The sequence below is a fragment of the Leopardus geoffroyi genome, chromosome C3 (genome assembly GCF_018350155.1).
Source record: "Leopardus geoffroyi isolate Oge1 chromosome C3, O.geoffroyi_Oge1_pat1.0, whole genome shotgun sequence".
Lineage (NCBI taxonomy): Eukaryota > Metazoa > Chordata > Mammalia > Carnivora > Felidae > Leopardus > Leopardus geoffroyi.
In genome coordinates, this window is record NC_059338.1 from 10,562,873 (window position 1) to 10,587,140 (window position 24,268).

At 45.9% G+C, this 24,268-nt stretch overlaps 1 long non-coding RNA gene across 1 annotated transcript; it reads right to left on the minus strand.

The window, feature by feature from the left end:
* Window positions 1–498: 498 nt before the first annotated feature.
* LOC123585412 lies at window positions 499–24,222 on the minus strand. Its single transcript, XR_006706144.1, has 3 exons — window positions 24,212–24,222; window positions 23,931–23,936; window positions 499–604 (listed from the first exon to the last, which is right to left on the minus strand). It is a non-coding gene; the product is annotated as an uncharacterized LOC123585412 (long non-coding RNA).
* Between the last annotated feature and the right edge of the window lie 46 nt (window positions 24,223–24,268).

The following is a 24,268-nucleotide window of genomic DNA, read 5'->3' on the forward strand; positions in this document are numbered from 1 at the left end:
GTCACAGGGTAGTTCTATTTTTAGTTTTTTGAGGAACCTCCATACTGTTTTCCAAATTGTCTGTACTAGTTTGCATTCCCACCAGCAGTGCAAAAGGGTTCCTCTTTCTTCACATTTTTGCCAACATCTGTCGTTGCCTGAATTGTTCACTTTAGCCATTCTGACAGGTGTGAGGTGATATCTCATTGTGGTTTTCATTTGTATTTCCCTGATGATGAGTGACGCTGAGCATTTTTTCATGTGTCTGTTAGCCATCTGAATGTCTTCTTTGGAAAAGTGTCTATTCATGTCTTTTGCCCATTTCTTCACTGGATTATTTGTTTTTTGGGTGTTGACTTTGATAAGTTCTTTATAGATTTTGGATACTAACCCTTTACCTAATATGTCATTTGCAAATATCTTCTCCCATTCCTTCGGTTGCCTTTTAGTTTTGCTGATTATTTCCTTTGCCATGAAGAAGTTTTTATCTTGATAAAATAGTTCAATAGTTCATTTTTGCTTTTGTTTCCTTCACCTCCAGAGACATGTTGAGTCAGAAGTTGCTGCGGCCCAGGGCAAAAAGGTTTTTGTCTGTCTTCTCCTCTAGGATTTTGATGGCTTCCTGCTGAGACTATTTGACTTTGAAACAAACCTGTAAAGGAAGCACTATTACTGAACACATTTACAAGTAAAGAAAATAAGGCAAAAAAGTGTGGAGAAGCCACTTGCCTAAGGCCACATGACCAAGAAACAGCAGACCAGCCCCACAACCTCGGAGCTCAGGCTGGTTTTCAGCCCTTTTGCGAGATGCATCTCCAAGGCAAACTCCTCACTCTTATAAGGGCTTCCTATCTCCTGGAAAAATGCTGACCACTCATTCAGGTCAATGTGGATACCTTTTCACAAACAGACTAAACCTGAAATTCAAAAGAATGAATAGATTATCTGGCACCTGGGCATTGAGACAGTTCATTCCCACAAATAGTCACAGAGTGTCAGCAGCGTGCCAGGTACTATGCTGGAAGGGAAGGAGCATGGGATTGGGCGAACCAACCTTTCTGAGCCTCAGTTTCCCCCTCTGAGTGGCGGAGATGATAGCACCTGTTCCTGAGGTAGCGTTGTGAGCATCAGCAGAGACGATAATGCATGTCTGGCGCTTAACAAAATGCTTTGGGCAGAGTTAGAACTCAATGCACATTAGATCCCTTTATCAGGCTGGCCTGAGGTTGTATGGTCTTGGGCTTGTGGAAGTGGCAGATTCTACACTCCCACTGAAGCACCTGCTTACCACTACGTGAACCAGCGGTCTTCTCCCCCTTTACCCCAATCACATGCACCCCCAGTCTGATGCCGCTGCATTGGGCATGCTCTCAACATCTCAACCCTCTGGCCAGAGTAGTCTTGTCTGAAGTGTGAGATTATTTAATGGGACACTTCAGTGTCCAGGAATAGAAGACAATATCGCACGGTATGTCCTTGTGGAATCTTATCTGGGAGGTAATTTATTTGGTAGATTTCATACCCTGTTATACATTTCATGTGTGTTTTGCCCAGAATACAGAGTCGGAATACAGCTATACTAATTAATTGCCCTAATTGTTACATATGTGAGGTTAGGGCCACTTGTACGCATTATTCAAATTAATGCAAAACAGATGGAAATGACACAATCAGCATACTCTTAAACACAATTATAGTGCTGGCTGTCTTCCAAGGAATGTGTTTTGAAGACTGAATTAGAATTCTTTGAAAGCTTGGCTTTTAGCAACAGAGACATAGCCTAAACCTTTTGAATCACCTGTTCAACTGATTTCTATTGTAGGTTTTGTATCTGAAATGGCATTGGTCTCAATTGTCCACTAGTACCCCTACTGGTCAGAGATGGAGGCATCTACCATAGCTCAAGGGAGAGAGAAGGCATGAAGGCAGAGATTTAAAAGTAAATATGCTTTACAATCTGGGTGTAGTATACGATTAAGTGATAAAATCTACAAAGAGGTCATGCTTTAAGCAAGTATGATAAATAAAAAATTCAGTCTTATAAAACAGATTAGGGAGTGAATGATCATATCGAAGATGAACGCTTTGCTTTGCAAAGTAATTTACCATAGGGGACATTAAATACCACCTGTCCTGGTATGTTTAAAATATGGCTGCCATTTGAAAAGCGAGTAATTTATACACAGATTTTCAGGAGATAATCTAACATCATCTAACATCAGGTATAACCCATACAAGATGTTTTATTTATGATTCGATTAGAATTATGGATCAAGGATGGCCCTGAAATGAAATGTAAGGGAAAGTGCAGGCTTGACATTGCCTGGACGAAAAGAAGATAGGATGGCAATTTTAACTCTAAAAAAATGCACAACGAACGGACGCCACTCAAGAAGGGGAGGAGCTAAGCTACCTGAGAACATTTGAGAGAAGGTCTTATGGTTCAGTCTGCAGAAGAAGGCACCAAGTGCACCTGTGTAAGACGGGGCGGTGGTGGTTTGATGCAGAGGAGTGGTCTCAGCTTGGTGCAGGGCTGAGGTGCTGCTGATGGCTGTGGCTAGCATGGATAGTGACATGCATGAAGAACTTTGTGTCGTAGGAACTGCAGTGGGTATTTTACATGGATGACTTCTTTCAGTTCTCAGTTGGGGGACTATTGTTACTCCCCCGTCCACTGCCTTTGTTTCCCTATAGCTGAGGAAACTCAGACTCAGGGAAGTTGTCCAAGGACTGACGTATGGCTAGAGTTTAGTAAACCCAGGGAAACCCATTGCTTTCGACCATTATATAGAGAGAATCTAAAAATTTGTTAGACCCAAGGAAGACTCTCCCGTCAGTGAAAGTTTAAAAATTCTAATACGTTGCTAACATTTTCAAGGTAATATTTGCTGGCAGGGAAAGCATACTTACAAAGGGGCGCCTGGGTGACTCCGTCGGTTTAGCATCCGACTCTTGGTTTCAGCTCAGGTCATGATCTCACGGTTGTGAGATTGAGCCCCACATTGAGCTCTGTGCTGACAGTGTGGAGTCTGTCTGGGATTCTCTCTCTCCCTCTCTCCATGCCCCTCCCCCTGCTTGTTCTCTCTCTGTCTCTCTCTCTCTCTGTCTCTCTTTATCTCTCTCAAAATAAATAAAACTAACAACAACAACAAAAAAGGATTGGCTCTTAGCTGCCTTGGATCATATAGTTGAAGGTCAGGGTAAACATAGGAGAATTGTGTGACTTTCACATCCAGCGAATCTGTAACAATGTAGTGGTTCCATTTCTATAGGAGTATGGAAAGTGATCCAAAGATCTAAGTTTACAGATACACCACTGGTACCGTTTACTCTGATTGAACATAACCATAGCTTCTGAATAAAATACAGATGCTGTGGTTGGCCTGAATTTTATTTATGTTTATTTTTTTGATTTGTGAATTGTTTGACAAAGAGTCTCCCCAAACTATAAAAATGAAATCATGTTCAGTTCTGTGTCTCAGGAATCCCACTGTTGAAAATCAAGCTACTCTACAGATCCCGGCTGCTTTGGAAATTCTGCCCGACGTAGAAAAGTGCCAGAGTTGCTCTAGACGCTTCTCGCACACCGGTAAATGAGCCTGCCCCTCTGAAGTCTTCTCTGGCTGGAGCTGTGACGAAGCACCTCTCGTTTCCGATCTCATCAAACTATCTTTTGACCATCTGCCTCGTTGCCTTGCCTCTCTGTCTTTATGATCAACCTCATGATTGAGTGGTTTAATTTAGTTATCATGAAATGTCTTTCCATTACACCAGCGGTTTTTTGTAATTTGTATTACACACTGTCATCTATTTTGGAAATTTTAATTTGGTAAAAACCTCTCTCATGCAGTGTGTATGAAAGAAACTACACAAAAGAAAATCGTACTGTATTGATTTCTCTGGATCTAATCGTTCTCTTGGGTCTTGGTGAATTTGACTGTGTCTGGTTTTTCTCACATAGGCTTGTCAAAATCCACAGAAGTGTTAATAATATTTTATGTCTACATAATGCGTCCTTTTTTGTCGGGCTGGAGACAGTAATGCCTTGAAATGCTGATTCTGTTGTCTTATAATTACTCGGTAGCTAGAGTAGGAAATATGTGTAGTCTGAAAGCAGTTTTCAGCTTGTTTGTTGTTGTTATTGTCGAGTTTTTAGCTTCTTAAAGATAGAAGGTTAGTGCTGGAAAGAGGTCCTGATTGTTTTATCTACAATAAGAGCATTTTCTGTTTACAGTAAGAGTATATATACATTTTTGGCAAAAGCAGTCAATTTCTTAAGAAAAATACTCTAGTCTCTGTCAACATAAATGCAAATAAGTGATTCAGTTAATTTAGGGGAAATTCAATAACCATTAGCCTCGAAATCTTGTTCCAGCTGGTCTGCTTTGGGGAGAAGAGGATTATCTTTTTTATGAATAGAACATTTTTTTCATTTTGAAGTAACCTACTTTGCCACTGATGATGTTTTATGTCTTAAGGACAATAGTTCCCCAGCTTTCTTTATGCTTGCAATAATCCTAAAATATCTTCTTCTATCCTTTCCTTTCTAATTTTACTCAGTTTTTTGGTGGGTCTCTTATAAATAGCATGTAACTGATTTTTTTTTTAATATAGTCCAACAGTATTTCTCTTGAGAATTTAGTCCCTTTACAATTAATGTGAGTACCAATGTATATGGATTTATATGTACCATTTAAAAAAATTTTTTTAACATTTATTTATTTTTGAGACAGGGAGAGACAGAGCATGAACGGGGGAGGGTCAGAGAGAGAGGGAGACACAGAATCGGAAACAGGCTCCAGGCTCTGAGCCGTCAGCACAGAGCCCGACACGGGGCTTGAACTCACGGACCGCGAGATTGTGACCTGAGCCGGAGTCGGACGCTTAACCGACTGAGCCACCCAGGCGCCCCATATATATACCATTTTAGAATTGTTAGAATTAAATTTCTTTGCAAACTTTTCCTCCATTTTTAGTCACACTTTGCTTCCAAAAATCTTTTTTCTAGGTGAGATTATTGTAGAAGGCTCCTTATTGTCTACCAACATGTCAGGGCTCCATTTTGGCAATGGATAACGTTGCTTGGTGCTCTACCCGTGAGAGGTCCCTGCCAGGGCCCCTGGGGAACCTTTTTGGTTCCTACTCATCTCCACACTCTTGAGCCTGCTTGGTCTCTCTTGACATTCCTTTATTCATACAGCCCAGAGTCAGGTCTTGCTTCTCTGTCTGGTTCCTCTGAATTACGCTTTACTTGGTCTGTGCATCTCTTCGATTCCCCCATCCCATCATCCCTGAATGTTGCTTTTGTGACCGTCTTAGCTCCACATTTTGAAAGCTAGATCAATCTTTCCTCTAGGCTTGGCACTGGCCCCCAGATCCCGAGACTGAATATCACTGCCTCCTTCCCCACAGGTTCTGGATGCTTCTGGAAGGCAGAGAGGTCAGTTTGGGAGAATGGACATGTTGGCCTTGTCCAGTTCTCCAGTTCTCATTCCTGGCCCTTCTTCCATGAACAGCAACAGCCCCCAGGATATGCTGAGAACTTCCGGAATCTCAGAGCTGAGTTCCTTCGATTTCACTCTGCTGATGAAGGTTTAACAACTCAGTCAGAATTGGAGGACCCCACTCCTTAACGTTAAGAAAACAGAGGACTAGCTTGCTTTCTTCTCTCCCTCCCATTTCTTTTTTTTTTTTTTTTTTTTTTTTTAATTTTTTTTTTCAACGTTTATATTTATTTTTGGGACAGAGAGAGACAGAGCATGAACGGGGAAGGGGCAGAGAGACAGGGAGACACAGAATCGGAAACAGGCTCCAGGCTCTGAGCCATCAGCCCAGAGCCTGACGCGGGGCTCGAACTCATGGACCGTGAGATCGTGACCTGGCTGAAGTCGGACGCTTAACCGACTGTGCCACCCAGGCGCCCCTCCCTCCCATTTCTTAAGCTAGAAACCTTCTAAAGTATTTTATCTTATTTAAATTTCTGAAGATATTTTAAGAAGTTGGGCTTTTTACCAACTCTTTGTGGTAGACGGACAGGCTTTCTTCTATTCATTAATCCATCAAAATTTTCTTGAATACATACCCTGTAGGTGCTGTTGTAGACACCAGAACTGCATGAAAATAGAAATGAAAAACAAGCTAATAAGCAAACAATATCCCTGCTCCCAGAGAACTTATGTTTCTTGTGAGACTGGCAAATATAAATAAATACACATACAAACCAACAGGTACTAAATATTGCTCTGAGAAGCAAAGCAGGGTAATTGGCTAGGGAGTCATGAGTGCACATTTGTGTGTGTGCATCTTGCCATATAGAGTAGTTAGAGAAGGGTCCCTTACGAGGTGACATTGGAGCAGAGGTCTGAAATAGGTGAGGGGTTAATAAATGCAGATAACCAGGTAAGATTGTCCTGGACAGAGGAAACAGCGAGGAGGAAGGAACTGGAGGGAGTGCATGGAGACACTAAGAGGCACTGTGGCTGGGAGAAGGCAGGCAAGGGGGAGAGTCAGGTCTGGAGGCCCACGAGACCCCCCCAATTTGTTTTGTAGGATTTTTGTAACATCTGTATACTGCGGGAACACATCAACCTCGCCGTACTCATCCAAACTACCTGGGGAGGTTGTTAAAAAGGTAGTCATAGGCCTTGCCCCACAGTTTAGTAATAATCTCCAGTAGACTTGAGAATCTGAATTTTTAACAAGCTTCTCTGGTGACTCTTAGGAAGCCACACCAGAGCTCCTCTGTAAACTGGTATCTGGGGGCCACTGCGGCTGATGAAAGTTTAAAGATTGCCTTTTGAGGATGTTAGCAGGAACTAGAAACCCTGGCGGGAAATACAATCATGCCCCCTTTCTGCCCTTTCTAATACTGGCTCTAGTGGGTGGGATGGGGGAAGAGGTGGAGGGATCAAAAAGAATGTGGGGAGAATATTGTAAAGGGGAGCCAGAAGCAGACTAGAAATCCCGGTTGTAAACCTTTGAGCTAAGCCTACAGTTTAACAGTCAGTTCCTGAGATGCTGCTGGACATCAGGAGTGCAACAAAGTATCATAAATGTCTTTCTTTTTAAAATTCTTTTCTTAAATTTAAGTTTGAGAGAGAGGGAGAGAGAGAGAGAGAGAGGGAGAGCGTGAGCAGGGGAGGGCCAGAGAGAGAGGGAGACACAGAATCCAAAGCAGGCTCCAGGCTCCAAGCTGTCAGCACAGAGCCTGATGCAGGGCTCGAACCCAAGAACTGTGAGATCATGACCTGAGCTGAAGTCAGAGGCTTAACCAACTGAGCCACCCAGGCGCCCCAGAAATTTCTATGAGCTGGAAGGGTAACCATGTTTCAACATATTGTTCAGAGGCTTCAGCAGGTGCCCTGGCTATCAGGAGCCTGCCAGCAATAAAATATTATATTTCCCATTAATCTTTCTCCTCTGTTGATGGAAACAAAGCCAAGTACAATCTAACTTAAACCAAGAAAATAAAAGAGAGGCCCTGAATTATATTTTCTGTAGCGGGTTGAATGATGCCCCGCCCCCCCCCCCCATATGTCTATATCCTAACCCCTAGAACTGAGAACTTGTGAATATGACCTTATTTGGAAAAAGTGTCATTGCCGAGGTAATTCAGTTAAGGAACTTGAGATGAGATCATCCTGGGTTATCTAGATGGGTCTTAAGTCCAATGACCAATGTTCTTAAAAGATACAGAAGGGGAGACGTAGACCCAAGGGAGAAGCCTATGTGAAGATGGTGATAGAGACTGGCGTCCTGCAGCCACAGGCCAAGGAGCACCTGGGGTCACCTTGATCTGGGAATGACAAGGAAGAATCTCCCCCCCCCCCCACCTCCATAGCCTTCAGAGGGGGACAGACCCTGCCGATACCTTGATTTTGGACTTCCGGCTTCTAGAACTCTGAAGGAATAAACTTCTGTTGTTTTAAGCCACAAGGTCGGTGATAATTCGTTATGGACGTCAGAGGAAGCTAATACATTTTTTTTTCACCCTCTAAGGTTATCTCTTGACAACTGTGGACCCTTCAGCCCTGGCCTGTTTCAATTTTTACACAACTGTGGTCATACTTTCTTCCTTTTGCCTTTGAGCAGTAGATATCTTCTTATGTGCAATTTGAATTTATAATGTTATTTTCCTTCTTCTAGATACAGGATTCTTTCTTCTCCTTTCGTAGCATTTTCTTTTGTGTTCCATTTTATCCAGAGACACACTTATTTCTAAGAATATACCGTTTTCCCTGGAAGCTTTATCTAGTGGCTGATGCCTCTCAGAACCCTCCAGAAAGGGACCGGGTTGAATTTTACCATGCGAGATGCACCTTCTAGGCTCGGAGAACCAAGGACTCTAGTAGTTCTCTGAAACCTGGAAATTGTCACATTATCGATGTAGGGACAGAAATGTTTACAGAAATGCAGGTGGTGACAGTGTTTGGACTTGTGTGCTTCTGGTTCGGTCTTAGCTGGCACATAGCTCTTGGTCCTAATTCCTCACACTGACCTTCAAGGCTGCCATGTGTGGGCTCCAGACATTCCTTCAACTTCCAAACTTCTGTCTGTAGCTCCCCAGTGTGTGCCTTAGCTCTCGTGGCTTCCCGCATCGACATTGTCCCTTCCCTCCTGTCTACTGACCAGAATTCTGCTCATCCTGAAAGCTCATCCCAGATCTCATTTTCCCCAGGGATTCTCTCTCTCTCTCTCTCTCTCTCTCTCTCTCTCAATGTTTATTTGTATTTATTTATGTATTTATTTATGTATTCATGTATTTATTTATTTGGAGAGGGAGGGGCAGGGAGAGAGGGAGACACAGAATCTGAAACAGGCTCCAGGCTCTGAGCTGTCAGCACAGAGCCCAACGCGGGGCTCGAACCACGAGATCATGACCTGAGTTGAAGTTGGACACTCAACCAACTGTGCCACCCAGGCGCCCCTCTCCAGGGACTCTCTTGACTCCCCCAGCCCGTTGTGATCTCTCTCCACTCTGGACTAACTCTGAGCCTGTACAAACCCTGAGTCCTGTCCTTTCCTTTGTTAACTCCCCCGTACCTGGCATAGTGACCCACACTTAATAAGAGATCCTTCCATGGATTGAGCCAACCCTGGCTGTGATTTTTGTTTTTAATCTCTTGCTTGGAAAACCACTAGTCCTAGGTACAGATGGTAGCCCCTCTTTCCGATCAGATCTGGAAACTTGGGGCTGTTCTGGGATGCCTAATTGTTCTTCACAGATAGTTAAAGTCTGCTTCATTTGTTCCAGCACTAAACAGGGTCTCTGATTTATAGGAGTTCGATCAGGCAGCAGATGGGCAAAGTGGCAGTTGTAGGTCTCTGCCATCGCTGCCATGGCTTGGGCCAGTGGGCAACCCCCTGGTCTAGCTTCCTTGACCTGTCCACTCACCTGCATGGGTGTTCTGGGAGCACTGGACATGGCAGTTGGATCCCTCCTTTCCAGCAGGCCAGGACCTAGGGAAATAGAATACACTAAGACGTTGTCCCTGTTCAGGAGAGCCTTGCTGTGTCATCACGCAGAGCCCAAAGATTCAGGCTGATCGTCTGCTTGCACCAGAGCATGGATGCTCTCTATCAGGTGGGGGGAAGGGGGAGGGGGAGGGGGAGGGGGCCCGGGGGTGAGGGCTGGGGAAGAGAATGGCTGTGAGTCCAGGCTGTAGTTAGAGGGATTGCGTCAAACTCACCATGCTCTTGTTTCACAGCATCTTGGCCTTGGCCTTTAGTACCTTTTGACAGGTACCCTCTCTGACCCCTGCTCGCCCCTGTGTCCTGCCTGCTGGGATTCTTGGTCCAGTTCTTACCTCCTGGAGCAGCACACTCTTCACCTAACTTCCTGGACTACCTTTTTCAGTTGGCGTTGTCTCGGTGTCTGTTGCTTCTCTTCTGCCCAGGGACAGGTCAGCAGAGGGCAAATGGGACCCCTCGATCCCATTCCTTAAAATGGATATATCTGTAAATCCAGCCTCATCCAGAGTTTTGCCCATCGTGAGAAGGTGCCTCCATTGTAACTCGAGAGAGCTTTGGTTTAGTGGGGTTTGGCTTCCCTGTCAGTGTTCATCCGCATCATCTCACAGCATCCCGAGAAAGGGAACAATTTGGGTCCATTCTGCCCTAAAAAACTACAGCTTAATACATTTTTTTTTAGGCGTGTGAGCCTGTGATAAAAGTTCTAATCTCTGCAAAGCATGAGAAGAAGTGTTAATACAGCTTGGGAAAATACCCTCCCGTCCTCAATTTCCTGGCACGCTCCGGTCCTTTGCCAATGTAGAGCTTATCTCGCCAAGGCAGTGGATTCCAGAATGACATTTCTTAGACCAAGACATAGAATCTGTTTTTTCATTGCCTACAGTTTCCTTGCAGTATTTGGGGGAAGCATTTAGATTCTCAGAGGCGAAAAACATTATTGATTTGGATAGCTCCTCTTTTCTTGTCGTTTCCTGCTTCCTTTTTCCTTCCTTCCTTCCTTCCTTCCTTCCTTCCTTCCTTCCTTCCTTCCTTCCTTCCTTCCTTTCTCTCTCTCTCTCTCTCTCTCTCTCTCTCTCTCTCTCTCTCTCTCTCTCTCCAGCTTTACTGGAGTCATTGGCTTTATAAGAGCATCAGAAAGGAATCTAATTTTGAGAGAAAAAGGAAATGCTTGGAAAGCTCTGTCTGGAAGGCAGTGGCAGTATGTAGTTGGAGAGTTGGACTCCTCAGGACCCATTCACTGAGTCACTCTCCTTGTACTTTCTGTGAGGATACTCAGCCCGGGGAATCCCATGTGGGTGCCAAGTGTGGGTTCAGTAAGAGTGGAGGACTTGTGTTATTTATGTGTATAACCTCAGCACCTCGTCTGTTTACCGGGGAGGCTCATTGGAAGAATGAATGAATGACTGCATTGGAAATAGGTCCAGCACAGGATTTTCTTCAGACCCAACTGTCTTTCCTGGGTCATTAGGTATTTAGGTTGGTCTTTATTTATTTGTTAAACATTTATTGAAAACCTCCAGAGTAATCAAGACTTTGGTGAATGCAGAGAGAGCAAAGATCCCTTTTTGCAGTGTCTTTGGTCGATACTTAAAAAACATTTCCAATAGTAACTCCTTTGAACATAAAGCACAATAATACTTAATAATCAAATATTCTGAATTAAAGCCACCCCCACTCACAGACTTATGAGCAGATCATTCAGAAAAGATGAATAGCTAGAATTAACACACACACACACACACACACACAGCAGGGGCTACCCCAAATAGTCATTGATTTGGCATAATTGAAATTTGAAATCTTTTGTTCCTGTCATTCATATTTCAACTAACTTTCAGAACTGGGGAGGAAGGAGAAGGATGTGTGCCCAGGCTTAGGAATTTGGCTCCTGGTTAGAGGTCGTCCTGGTCAGTTTGTCCCCACCAGTTTCTTCCACATCAAGATTCCCCTCTGGAGCTGATTTGGCCAGTTTTTTTAAATATTACATTTTTTTATGTCATTATGTTTACTGTGCTATTAGGTGTTATGCTTTATGCATTACTTATACACAGTAATGTTCACTTATGTTAAATGTACATTTGATGAATTTTAGAATCCTATACCCATTTGTAAACCCCAGCACAGTGAACATACGGACTACTTTCCTCACTCAAGATCTTTTGGATGTCTTTGGAGTTAATTCCCCTCTCCATGCCTGGCCCCAAGAAACCACTGATCTTCTTTCTGTTGGTATAGTTGCCTTTTCTAGAAATTCATATAAATGGAGCTATAGATGACACAGTCTTTTGTATTTGCTTTATTTCATTCAGTATAATGCTTTAAGACTTGATTAAACACAGATTGCTGGTCTCCACCCCCAGAGCAGAAGTAGTGACCAGTAGGTCTAGGGTGGCTGGAGAATGTGCATTTCTCACAAGCTCCCAGGTAATACTGATGCTATTATGGTCCAGCAGCCATATATTGGGAACCACTGAACCCATGAGGGGATCCATGAGTTAGAAGCCTCCTTCTGTGGAGCTTCCTTTGATGTTGTTCATAACCTTGCCTGTTGGTGACCCCACTTACCACACAGAACAGAAAGCTTGATTTATCCATGGAAGGTTGGTGCTTCAATGCCTCATTCTTACCATCACTGCCATAATCCTTGTGATCCACAACCATTTATGGTCAAGTACATGATCCAGATTTGGTCACTCTGCTTTCTTTCCTATCTAATTTCAGCCCGGAGGCCAGACACAAAGGCTCTTTGTTCTGTCTGGGGCTCTCTAGCCTTGCTCCTTAACTGTGGCTGGTGCCCTCAGTGCTTCTCTATGGCCCAGAGCTTATAAACCTTCATATTCCTGAAGGACAGGAGCAGGTCTCCTGAAGGGAGACCATGGGCAGGCCTGGGCAAGGAATGATGAGATGAAGAGGGCTGACTATGGAAATCATGCCAGACTCAGAAGGCCTCAGTTCTGCTCCTGGCCTCTGTTCTTACCGGCTGTACAGTCTTGGGCAAGGACACTTCTCTTGGCCTCAGCTTTCTCAACTGTGAAATCATGATGATAAATAATAAGAGGGTGATAATGAAGTTATAATATAACAGTCTTATAGAGTTACTCAATAGGCTTTGAATACCCATCTCATGCTAGGTGTTGTGCAAGATGGTGGAGCTAAACCCAACTACAACCCAGTCCTTCCCCTTCACAGGTGCAATGGAGGAGCACCTGATTTTATCCCATGATAGTGGCATTCATATGTATTGCACTGTGGGATTGTAAGGTGTAATAATAAATGGAGGGATGGGAAGGAAGTAATGTATGGGCTGAGATTAGTGGAATTACCTATCTGTTATAATTACCTGGAAATTATCTGGAGAATTTTTTTTTTTAAGTATGAACACATAGGCCTAAATCCCAGCCATTCTAATTGAATCAGTCAAGAGGGGCATGGGATCTGGACGCTGGTTTTTCAAAAACCATACCAGATGATTCTAGTGGGTACCCAGGGCTGAGATCCACTTTGCTTCATGATTTGCCCACCTGAAGGGGGGAGGTACTTTTGCTCCTCAGTACTGGGAGGAGTTCACCTGTTCCCTTGTAAACTGGCCTTGCAGCTCTGACCTTGACTCCAGGGCGTGGTTTCCCTGGGAGAAATCCTCACTTCTCCACTCCACATTGGAATTCAAAGGAAGGTCCTTGAGATCAGAGGGTGATGACCATGTCTGAAGAGCCAACCTATTATTTACCACAAACCCGAGACAGATGGAATGCTCCAGAGTATTCTTACAACAGCTGAGTTGCCAAGGGAGGAAAATGAGCAGAATTAATCAGCAGCAGGAAGGGAAAGGATGTTGTGGAGTAGTCAAGCAATTAGAGCCATGTTTCAGATATAGAGTTGAGGCCCTTGGACCAGCACAGGGACACCTGGAAGAGACTGCAGATGCGGCCAGTGGTGCCATGTGATTGGACCCGGGGAGTCTGAGAACCTCACAGGCAGAGACCAAAAGCCAAGTTCTGAGTGATTCTTGTCCTGCCACTGGCCGCTGCCCCTGCCCTCTCCAGGGAGACACCACAGGCTCCCCCTGGCCCTGGCCCTGGCCCCAGTCTACCCTGTCCAGGGCAGGAAGGAGAGCAGAAGCATCAAGGGTGAGGCCAGAAAGAGCCAAGATGGCAGGCCACCTGTATACTTCACCTGGCCCCTCCCCTCCTCCCTGTCAGTCCACTCTATGGTCTGTAGAGTGTGACATCTCTTTGCTTTTCTGTTCCCTGCTGGGGCTGGAGTCGTGCCCTGAATTTGTCTCTCATAGTCAGTGGGGCCTTTATCCACACCCTGACAGTGGTCCCAGTGCCCATGGCAAGACCACCCTCCACTCCGATGGCTACACCTACCTGCCTCCTTCAGGGCAACACAACTAACTTCAAACTCCTTGGATTATAAAATTCGCTGTTGTTCAAACCCAGAGGGCAGAGGTTTGAACAGGCTGGCTGGAGGTGTCCAGGACTAAGCCTCGGTCTGCGAGAATAAGGGTGGGCAATTAGGGGACACAGTCACTGGATCCTCACTGCAGCCAGGTGAGTGTTCCCAAGCCCACCCTGTCTGGACCAGATTCCTTGTTCTGGGGTGTTGCTGAGGATGTGCACTGCATCTTTCACAGACTACGTTTGACATTACTCCAGGGCAGCATCGTCCCTGCCCAGGGCACCCTGCCCAGCAAGCCTCTGAATGCAGATGAGATCACGAAAGTGCTTTGTAAACAGCACAGAGCTCTACGCAGGCAAATCCTGGTTACAAACGGCACACATTTACTTGTTCACTGTGAACTCTCCTCCTCAGCCTGGCCTTGCATTGAGATCCACCAGCCCGATAATCTCGAGTGGGACGACTCCCCACCAAGATGTATTCAATGTGGTAGATGGAGCAAGGTGGCAGGCGCCGAGTTCACCCCCTCACATGGCTCACCCTCCCCAGCTCTGCTCTTTGGACACGTTTTGTCTCCCCATTCTTCCCCGTGAGTGGGAACGCCTGGGAGGGTGGTTTTTACCCTTTCTTCTTGCTTGCGCATCATGCGACCAATTCAACTTGTTTCTCCCTCTGTTCCTTCCTTTTCTGGAACCTCTGGAGCTCTGTTGTAGCAACTGTGTCCCTGGGCTCCAGTTTTTTTGTGGCAAATGAAGGATCAAACCAGACGAGTGGTTTTCCAACCATAGCCCGTGAAAGCCTGGGCATCAAGATCTGCTGGGCGGTGGGGGTGGATATAAAGCTTAACTATTCTGTCTTCCCTTTTAGACACCGGTGCGTCCTGGGGAAATTTGCTTCATTGTTCGGAGCCTGAAAATACCTATAAGTTGAGACGTAGCTCATGGTACTGTTGTGAGGACTGAGTGAACTATATGAATAGTTCCAGTGCAAAATAGCATACGAATCTGTGAAGGTTATCATTATTACCTAAGGTATGTGTTGTCACTCCATTTTATCAGATGAGCAGACTGAGATCCAGATAATTTGTGACTTACCTGAGGTCGCATCTCTGGAGGTAGCGGAGCCTCGACCGGAATGGGGGGGGGGTGTTACTGATCACGTCCCAACCTCTTCACGCCAGGTTTTCCACCTTACCTGGATATTCTGAAGGCTGTAGCCCGTGTTCTGAAGTCTTCTCTTTCCTCCGCACTCGGCTTTGAGTTGTCTGCCCAAGCTGCTGCCAAAAGTGAAATCGTGCATATTTTCATAGGGAGTGATGCCGCCGATAACCTCACTCAACCTCTAGGACAGCCTAGTGAAGAAGGCGTTACTGATCTTTCGATTCCTGAGCCGGCCAACCTCATTTCTGTCTTCAGTGCCTTTGCGTCTGGACTTTCCTTCTCCCTGAAGCGCGTTTGCCCTGCATAGCAATGTAGCATCCTTGGAGAGGTCTTCTTGAAACACTCTGTAGAGAGTCACTCTGACCACTGCTTTATCTTTCTTCAGAGAACATAGCACTACCGGACACAGATCTATGTGTTTTCTTTATTATCTACTTCCCCAGTAGACCGTGGGCCACTGGTGGGCTGGGACTTTGTCTCTTCTGGCTGTGTGCGGATAACCAATGCGTGACACCCAGGAGGCAGTGCGTAAACACTTCACAAATAACTCAATGAGGGGATCCCGTTTTCCAGATGAGGAGACCAAGGCTCAGACTCGGTGTGCCTTGCTTGGGGTCAGCAAGGACCAAAAGGCAGGACGGGACTGCAGCAGATTCTGCCCAGGTGGTGCATCCCCGATCCTCTGGATTAGGTGCTTTAACATATTTCCTGGACCATATGTACGATCCTCCCATTCAGGTGTGTGGCTGATCGTTCTTGCTGGTGATTCCAGCCTCCCAGGGATGGGGCGTTTCCGGACCTATTCCTGTCCCCATTCACTTCACACTGTCCCGTTTCTTGCAAATAAGGTGTGGATCTGCGGTGAATCCCATGGGCCAGCCCCTCCCTGGGCTTCACACCTTCTTGGGGGGGGCGGTGGGTGTGGGCTTACGAGGGATGGTGTCTCCATCCCTCTCATCAGCTCTGGATTAGAGCAGGTCACAACCCTGCCCTTTGTGGGGGGAACAAGAACCAGAACCACAGGAAAATGGGACTTTGGGCATGTGCGCTACAGTTCCTGTGATGAGGGAGGAAGCTGTGCTTTCTTTCACTCCCCGGATGATGGTGATGTCATCGTTTGGTGCAGAAGCAGCCATCACCGAAGCACCTGCCATTATAGTGAGATGACTTCCTCCTCCCCCCAACCTTCCACTTACGACTCACTGGGCATCATTGAATCCTTTGGATGAACAAAGCAGGCAGATGGGGGCATGAGGGGTCTAGTGGGGTCAGATCTGGCATGAAGCTCCCAATGGTCTTCATAGAGGCTAAGAATACCTGGCATTGATGCTTTTTCAGAAGGGTCACCCACATTTTACCCAGTAAATCACAGCCTGGCCTCCCGATCCAGCTCGAGGCAAATTCATTATTTGCTTTGGAAACCAATCTCCCAATCTAGGCAAAAAGTCTGAGGGCAGCAAGAGGCTGTGATGAACATTTACCTGGGGAACAGAGCAAAATGCCACCGTTGGTGTTAAAAAATTTTTTTTCTACTTATAGGTCAGCCGTGGGACCCAGAACCTCCCCCACCTTGAACACAAATGCAGGCAGTCGGGACTAAAATAGCCATGACTAGGCAATGCCACTGGGTATCTTTAACTGCTCTCAGTCATTAAGATGCCTGAATTGGATTTATCACCAACGATTGGATCGATTGCTTGGTGCTCAAGTGCAATCTAAGTCCTTCTGTGCCCCGACTTCAGGCATTGTGTTAAGATGGATGGGCTGGTAATGCCACCCCCATGGGAGGTGGGTCTGGAGGGTTCTGCCTGAATGGAGCCTCTGAGACAAAAATGCACGGGGCATTCATAGGGCATTCACGGGGCAGAGAAACAGGATTCTTTGTTCACGCCCCCTGGTGCCCGGGACCTACGCCGCCTGGTGAGTGGGTCCATCTGCAGTGGGTGGTGACAGCTCACCAGAAGTGGGGAGGGCACCAGTGAGGACTCCCCATTACAGTAGGGTTTGCCTGTGCAAGAACAAGCACAGTTTCATGGAGCTCTTCAGAGCTCTTTCTCCCAGGCCTGGCCTTGCCGTCCCATGCAAAATAGGCCTTTGTTACAGTTTGGGTCTCTGTCAGTCCAGGCAGGTCTGTCTGCTATGGTTGGGGGGCAGACTTTGCTGGGGAAGCTAAAACGTCCTCGAGGCTGTGGCCTGAACCTGTGGGTCCTGGTGGGTCTCCCATGGCAACTGCAACAACACAGCACAAGGAATAGACAGCTTCTGATCTGTTTTCTCATGCCTGGAATTCACCAGCTCGGTGTTCTTAGATCTGTGCTGCCTGCCTGCCTGGCAATGCTCTACCTTCCCCCTTTTCAGCCAATCTGCCTCAACTGGAACATCCCACCGGCCCTTGCTGTGAACTAATTCAGGTCATCGTTGCCCTCACCCTGCAGGACGTAGGAACCCCAAGAAGCTCCACGCTCTCAAGTCAAACACAGTCCTGGCCTTGTGCGACTCAGTGGGACACTGAGCATCCCCTTCATTGTCACTTGTTCATATCTCCTAGCTAGCCTTCGGCGCTCTGGATGGATAGTTTTTGGGATCTTGGCCACCACAAGAAAACAGAGCCTGTATTTCCAAGGATTTGAGAAGAGCTTGAAGTTGGTACAAATGTTCCCAGCTTCTCTTGTAGGACTTCTTTCACTCAAGAGTAGTCCCCAGTTGTTGGGCTCCATTCAGGGCCTTTCCTCCCAAATCGCTTGACCCTCACTGAGCCTTGTGTGGCAACACACGCCTGGTCACCTAGACTTTTGATTTTGGAGACACGCTTTTATTCGCACCTCTTTCAAACTTCCTCTGGATATTATACTTCTCTTCCTTTCTTGACTGCAATCCATGATCTGGTGATTCTGGGTAAATAAACTGCTTGGTCCTGTCTGGTCTCCGGGAGCCTCTCCCTTAGCCCAGGGCCTGTGGACAGTGAATTGACCAGCGTGCTGGACCTTTCTTGGAAGCAGAACCTGGTCACTCCCATGCATGTTCTTTGACTCCTCTGTTCTTCCTATTCAGTTAGATTTCTTTCCTTCCTTCCTTCTTTCCTTCCTTCCTTCCTTCCTTCCTCCCTCCCTCCCTCCCTCCCTCCCTCCCTCCCTCCCTCCTTTCCTCCTTTCTTTCTTTCTTTCTTTCTTTCTTTCTTTCTTTCTTTCTTTCTTTCTTTCTTTCTTTCTTTCTTCCTCTCTCTCTCTGTCAATCTCTCTCTCTCTTTTTAAAAAGAGTGTGTTTAATCTTGATTGCAATTCTTCCACTCCGGAGCATGAAAATACTGATTGCAAAAAGCCATTTGATATCAGTTCATGAAGGCTTTGGAACATTTTAACGAACTTCCAAAAGTTCTTTGGGTCACAAAGATTGTGTTTTATTGAATCTGAACGGTCTCATTTGGAAGGGGTTGGAAAGTTATTCAAATTGAGGTTTTCTTTAGGCTGAAGAGGTGATTGCTTTACGTGGGAAGACACCAAAACTCAGTTCCTGTGGGCCCAGGGAGTGATAATAACCACAGAAATTCATATACTTGGTATGTATTGACACAGATTCAAGTACTTTATGTGTATGTTGTCTTATAGAATTTTCTCATCACCACCACCTCCACCACCAAGAGGGGGTGTCAGGAGATAGAGGACTGACACAGCCCGTTACTGTCCATGTGATTCCTACTTCTCTAATTAAAGTGATGGGAAAATTCCCACAGTCCCTCTTGTCTTGCTGTTTAAGCCTTATAAATAGCTATTTTTCCCCCCAAAGTCCCAGTAAGCCATAGAGAAGATAAGCCATAGAGAAGGCTTGGGTTCAAGTGCTGCCTTGACACCAGCCAGATGGCCTTGGGCAAGGCGGTTGGCCTTTCTGAGGCTCGTTTATACACTGAACATTACTGAGTGTCCACTGTGTAAGGGGCTGTGCCACGTTATGTGCGGGCGCTCGATAATGATGAGAACAACAGTTGTGATGGTAACTACCATTTACTGAGCTTGGATTACGTGTTAGGCACTAGGCTAAGTGTTTTATTTCCAACTTTTCACTTAGTTCTTCCATAAACCTTTAAGACAAGCAGCATCAACAGGGGGAAGCTAAGGCTAAGAGTTTAACTACATTGCCTAAAGTCCACACAACTTGTAAATGAGAGCAGAGAAGCAACCTCAGTTCTGTTGGACCTCAAAGCCCATGTTTCTAACCACCAAGTGACTGGAATCCTGGCTCAGGCGTTCAGAGGTGTGGAGGGGGATTGGAAACTTGTGTCATGGAGATTGGTGTCCTGAAAAAGTTTCGGGTTGTCAGACCTCAGGGACCAAGTACTGAGAGTTCGGACAATGTTTTTAGCCAGTAGGGTGTGTGTGTGTGGGGGGGGGGGGGGCTCAAGGGAAACTTTGTAGAGAAGTTGTTATTTTAACCTTGAAATCTGGTTATGATTTGAGTATGAGATGTGTGAGCAGGGGCCCCTTCCATTCTGGGTGCTCTGGCAAATGCAACGCTAGAAATTTGTGAGGGGTGTGGAGGTAGCAGGGGTTGGTTCGGTCTGACGTAGCATGTTCTTCGTCAAAATAAGTGTGTAAATTAAATATATTTCTATTTATATTTGCAGCCTATATCTACCCATACCTACTCATCTACATTTGCATATCTGCACCTATACATTTATACCTACATATCTACATCTATACGTCTATGCCTATACGTCTGTCTATGTCTATATATCTATATCTATATCTATATCTATATCTATATCTATATCTATATCTATCTATCATGTCCATCATATCTATCATCTGTATCATTTATAACGTCTATATCATCTATATCTATACATCTCTGTATCTCCATATCATCTATCTCATAGGACCTAGTTTCATTCCTGGGAATATGTCCTTAAAGAAAATCTCACCCAGATCCATATAGAAATACATGTCATGACATTTATCACAACATTGGGGGTGGGAGTGTAGGATGGGAGGGCCGAAGGGCATCAGGCAGTGTAGGCATGTTGCAGCTTACAACATGACTCTCCTGGACCTAACTCAAGTCAGGCTTCTCTAAACTCCCAAGCCCCACTCCCAGCCCCTGTCTTTGGCCCACTTGGTCCCCTACCCTCAATATCTGATCAAATTTGTCTTCCCTCACTGGCAGTATCTTATCACCTGCCTGGCTTCAGCAAGAATCCCATCAAGTTGGCTTAAGCAGAATCCCCTTGTCTCTGATGTTTCCTCTTAGGGATTTTCCATCCCCTGACTCCACCCTGCTCCTTGGATAGGAGTCCCCACTTGTCCTTGTTGTGTTTGGACTGGAGCCCAGCTCTGTCCTGAGGTTTCTCTTCCCCCACTGCAGTAGTTCTAGAATAGAATTCTCCTTCCCCGCTTCTTCTGTCCAGCTCCGGTGTTCCTTGAAACCTACCAGGACAGAGTTAGAAGTGCACAGGACAACATACATGCCTCTTAAAAGAAATTTTTTTTTTTACATTTATTAATTTTTGAGAGACAGAGAGAGACAGAGCACAAGGGGCAGAGAGAGAAGGAGACAGAGAATCCGAAGCAGGCTCCAGGCTCTGAGCTATCAGCACAGAGCCCGACTAAGGGCTTGAGCCCACAAACCGTGAGATCATGACCTGAGCCAAAGTCGGAGGCTCAACTGACTGAGCCACCCCGGTGCCCCAACATACATGCATCTTAACGGCATAGTGCCGAGTGAAAAAAAGTGAAATTTATATAACACAGTACCATTGACATGACTTAAAAACAGATGTACAAAATAGCAATATGTTTTTACAAGGACACTTACAAATAAAAAGGTAAACACTAAACACAGATATGATTGCGTATGGAGGGGTGGTAATGGAGAACAGAAATAAAAAGGAATAGTGAAGTAAACGAAGGTTGACCCAAATTGAGGACAATGTGTCATGAACTAAGGGACATAATCAGTTCAACCCCCTGAGATTCACCCCCAGACATACACACACACACACACACACACACGCGTGCGCGCATGTGCACACACATACACATACACATCTGGTTGGGGGGCAATGGGCCGAGATAGGCGTCAGGAAATGCTGTAATGTACCCTGATGACAGGTCACGTGTCCACTAGGTACACAAGGGATTCCATGAGCCTTGACAATGGGTCTGCCCCCAAGATCTGGGCAGTATAAAGAACGAATAGGCCTAAATCTTAGGGACTGGATAAAACCAAGAAGGACCTGACCTACAGGTTGTCTGCATACGTGTTGAGTCAGAGAAAAGAAAAAGAGGCAAAGCCTGAAGGAGAAGGTGCTGAAGTTGGAACGTCCCAGAGACGATAAGGGCAGCAAGGCTGGAGGTGTGGGGAGAGCATGTGTGCGCAAATGCATCCATGGCATAGGGGGGTGGAGGAGAAAGCGTGGAGTGCCAGGGTCGCAGGAGTAAGTCAGCTCATATTGGACTTACTGGGGAGGGGGTGCTACTTATATGAAAGTGTTGGCTGTCTCGTCCATACCGGGTGGGGGTGTTTAAAATGTTGCTTTGGCACAAATATCACCGCCCGCACTGAACCCTTCTCCCTCACTCCGCCCGCTGCTTGGCATAGCACGCTGGGATTTTCTTGGGTGGCGAAGCTAAGGTCATGCTGGCTCCCAGGTGGGCCTCCCTTGGCTCTGGTCTCTTTCCTGGCCATGGAAGGCATCCTTAGCCGTTGCGAGACTGGGGCTGTCCCTCCAGACCGCTAGAACTCCTCTTCCCTTATTTTCAAGAGGGTTCACCGGCGTGGGAGCATGCCACATGGATGTAGCAGGACTTGGTGGAATATAGGACAGACACTCGACTGGACGAGTATCCCTGTGTCCGTCGGCCAAGGATCCAGAGAGTAAAATTGTTCAGTTGTCTTGAATGTATCATTGCTTGACTTGAAGTTAGTTTCCATGCTTTGCTGACCTGGAGGCACTCAAAACAGACGTAGGATTAGGATCAATTACAGGCGTGATAAAGTGATCACACTATCCTAATGATTTCAGGATTTTATTTATTTATTTACCTATTTTTTTTAAGTTTTTTAAATTTATTTTGAGAGAGGCAGAGAGGGTGAGTGGGGGAGGGGCAGAGAGAGAGGGAAAGCGAGAATCCCAAGCAGGTTTCACTCTCAGTGAGGAGCCTGGTGTGGGGCTTGATGTCACAAACAGTGAGATCATGACCTGAGCCTAAATCAAGGGTTGGATGCTTAACCGACTGAGCCCCCCAGGTGCTCTGGGACCTATCTTATTCACCTCTGTCATGTGCTAATGCCAGCATATTCCCTGGAGCATGCGAAATGCTTAATCGATTTGAACAGACTGCAGCACATTATTTAAAAAATATGGCACTGTCCCAGGTCATTGATAAAAGTATTAGCTGTACCTATTAAACTGTCATGTCATCTTATTTTATTTTTTTAAAAATATTTATTTTGGGGGGGGGGGCGGAGAGAGAATCCCAAGCAGTCTCCATGCTGTCAGTGCAGAGCCCAACGTGGGGCTCAAACTCATGAACTGTGAGAACATGAACTGAGCTGAAATCAAGAGCCAGGCACCTACCCAACTGAGGCACTCAAGTGCCCCAATTAAAATTTTTATTTGGAAGTTTGATTGTTTACATGCTGTCTAAACTTAAGTGCCCAGGCCCAAATACCCCAAAGCGTATCTGATGAAAGCCCCATCTTCCTATAGCGTTGATACATTTTACCAACATTACCCTAGAGCTCAGCAGTCTCTGTGTCTACCTTGCACCTTTGCCTGGCCAAGGGTGATTGGCTCTGAATAGTTTGTTCCCGGTCTTCAAATTGTGAAAAATGTTAAGCATATTGAGATGTGGATTGTGTTAGTAATCCAGACCATTATTATTAAAATCCCTAGGAAATCACGGAGTCAAAATAACTTTTGCATTTGGCACAAAACCAAAAACCAAAACCCCAACAAAAACTTTCCTCCTCTGTCCCCGCTGACATACTTTCATGGAGGACCTGCCTCTGATCTGCTGTCTTCATTATTTTTGGTTTGTTTGGGATGGGTTCCCTCGCCAAGGCTGGAACCCCACTAGAGACAAACTGCAGAAAGAAGGGAACATGGGAGTTCTCCTCGCGAATTCTCAGAATCTCCTATGGAAATTCCAGAACTACCTTCTTCCAAAGGGTTCTCGTACTTTGACTGGAAGCCTGGCCGGGGAGGGGCAGCCTGCTTTAGGACAGGAGCGTTCAAGTCTGAGCACAGGGTTCCTTCTCCAGGTCTGTTCCCCACCCGCTGTGTGACTTTGGGCAAGTCAGTTCTACTCTAAGTGCAAAGGAGGGAGGAAGGAGCTTTCACTGAGCTCCTTTCATGGGGTCAGCACTGGGCCAAGTGCTAGGGATGCATAATAACCTAGTCCTTAGAAGGACCCTGGGATGAGTATTTCTGCATCATATAGGAAACAAAATGGAGGCTCAAATAAACGGCTCAAAGACACAGAGGTGGATTTTGCAACCAGAATCAGCATGTCTCCAAAGGCATGTACGGTCCTTCTTCTTAACCTGGACTCATTCTCTGTGAGATGAGTTCATTGGTCGTCGTCCAAGGTGCTTGCAACTCCAACAATTTATAACCCAATGGGGATGGATTCTCATAGCACAGGAACTGATCGCACAGGACAGTCGTGTGCGTGTCGGGTCCCCTGACCCAGACTTACCATTCGTAGGGGCTGGTCCTGCCTCCCACCTGACACTCACATTCACCTCTTACCGCTTCTCTCCTTCAGCCCAGGACACTTTGCTCTTGTCTCCCATGTCCTGCCCATTTGTCTCTTGTCCTTCCTCAAAGCCCCTTTCTTTCTTGCCGCCGACCTGTTACTTCCTCCTCCTGCGTAGCCCTGTGAAAAAAGCTCTCCTTCTCTTTTTCCAGGCTTATCTCACTTTTACCTGGAAGCTTTCCTGGGTGGATAAATTATTTTGAATGGTTTTGGAAAAAAGTCAGTTCAGTCTGCATTTCGTTTTCATTTGTAAAATGAGAGCTCTGCATTAGCTCGTCTCCCTGGCCCTTTCCAGGGCCAGCGTTCTGTGATTACAAATAAATCTGATCTCTTCTTTTCCCCGGTATTCCCTCTGTAGGTCTGGCCTTTGTTTTCATATTAGCTGGATTTGCAGTTTCCACCCTGCTACTTTGTTTTTATTCTTGGGTTATTGCCATGTGCAACATTTAGGTATTCTATCTAGCCTGGAAACTCCTGGAAAGGGGAAATCATGTGACTTTT